This window comes from Oncorhynchus nerka, linkage group LG19, assembly GCF_034236695.1.
Source record: "Oncorhynchus nerka isolate Pitt River linkage group LG19, Oner_Uvic_2.0, whole genome shotgun sequence".
Classification (NCBI taxonomy): domain Eukaryota; kingdom Metazoa; phylum Chordata; class Actinopteri; order Salmoniformes; family Salmonidae; genus Oncorhynchus; species Oncorhynchus nerka.
The window spans coordinates 9,336,570-9,337,144 of NC_088414.1; positions in this window are offsets into that span (position 1 = coordinate 9,336,570).

The following is a 575-nucleotide window of genomic DNA, read 5'->3' on the forward strand; positions in this document are numbered from 1 at the left end:
ATCCAATCAAATACGTCAGAGAAGAGAGGAGAGGGGATCCAATCAAATACGTCAGAGAGGAGAGACAGGGATCCAATCAAATACGTCAGAGAAGAGAGGAGAGGGAGGGGATCCAATCAAATACGTCAGAGAGGAGAGGGGAGGGGATCCAATCAAATACGTCAGAGAAGAGAAGAGAGGGGAGGGGATCCAATCAAATACGTCAGAGAAGAGAAGAGAGGGGAGGGGATCCAATCAAATACGTCAGAGAAGAGAGGAGAGGGATCCAATCAAATACGTCAGAGAAGAGAGGAGAGGGGATCCAATCAAATACGTCAGAGAAGAGAAGAGAGGGAGGGGATCCAATCAAATACGTCAGAGAAGAGAGGGGAGGGGATCCAATCAAATACGTCAGAGAGAGAGAGAGGGGGGGATCCAATCAAATACGTCAGAGAAGAGAGGAGAGGGAGGGGATCCAATCAAATACGTCAGAGAAGAGAGAGAGGAGGGGATCCAATCAAATACGTCAGAGAAGAGAAGAGAGGGGAGGGGATCCAATCAAATACGTCAGAGAAGAGAGGAGAGGGGAGGGGATC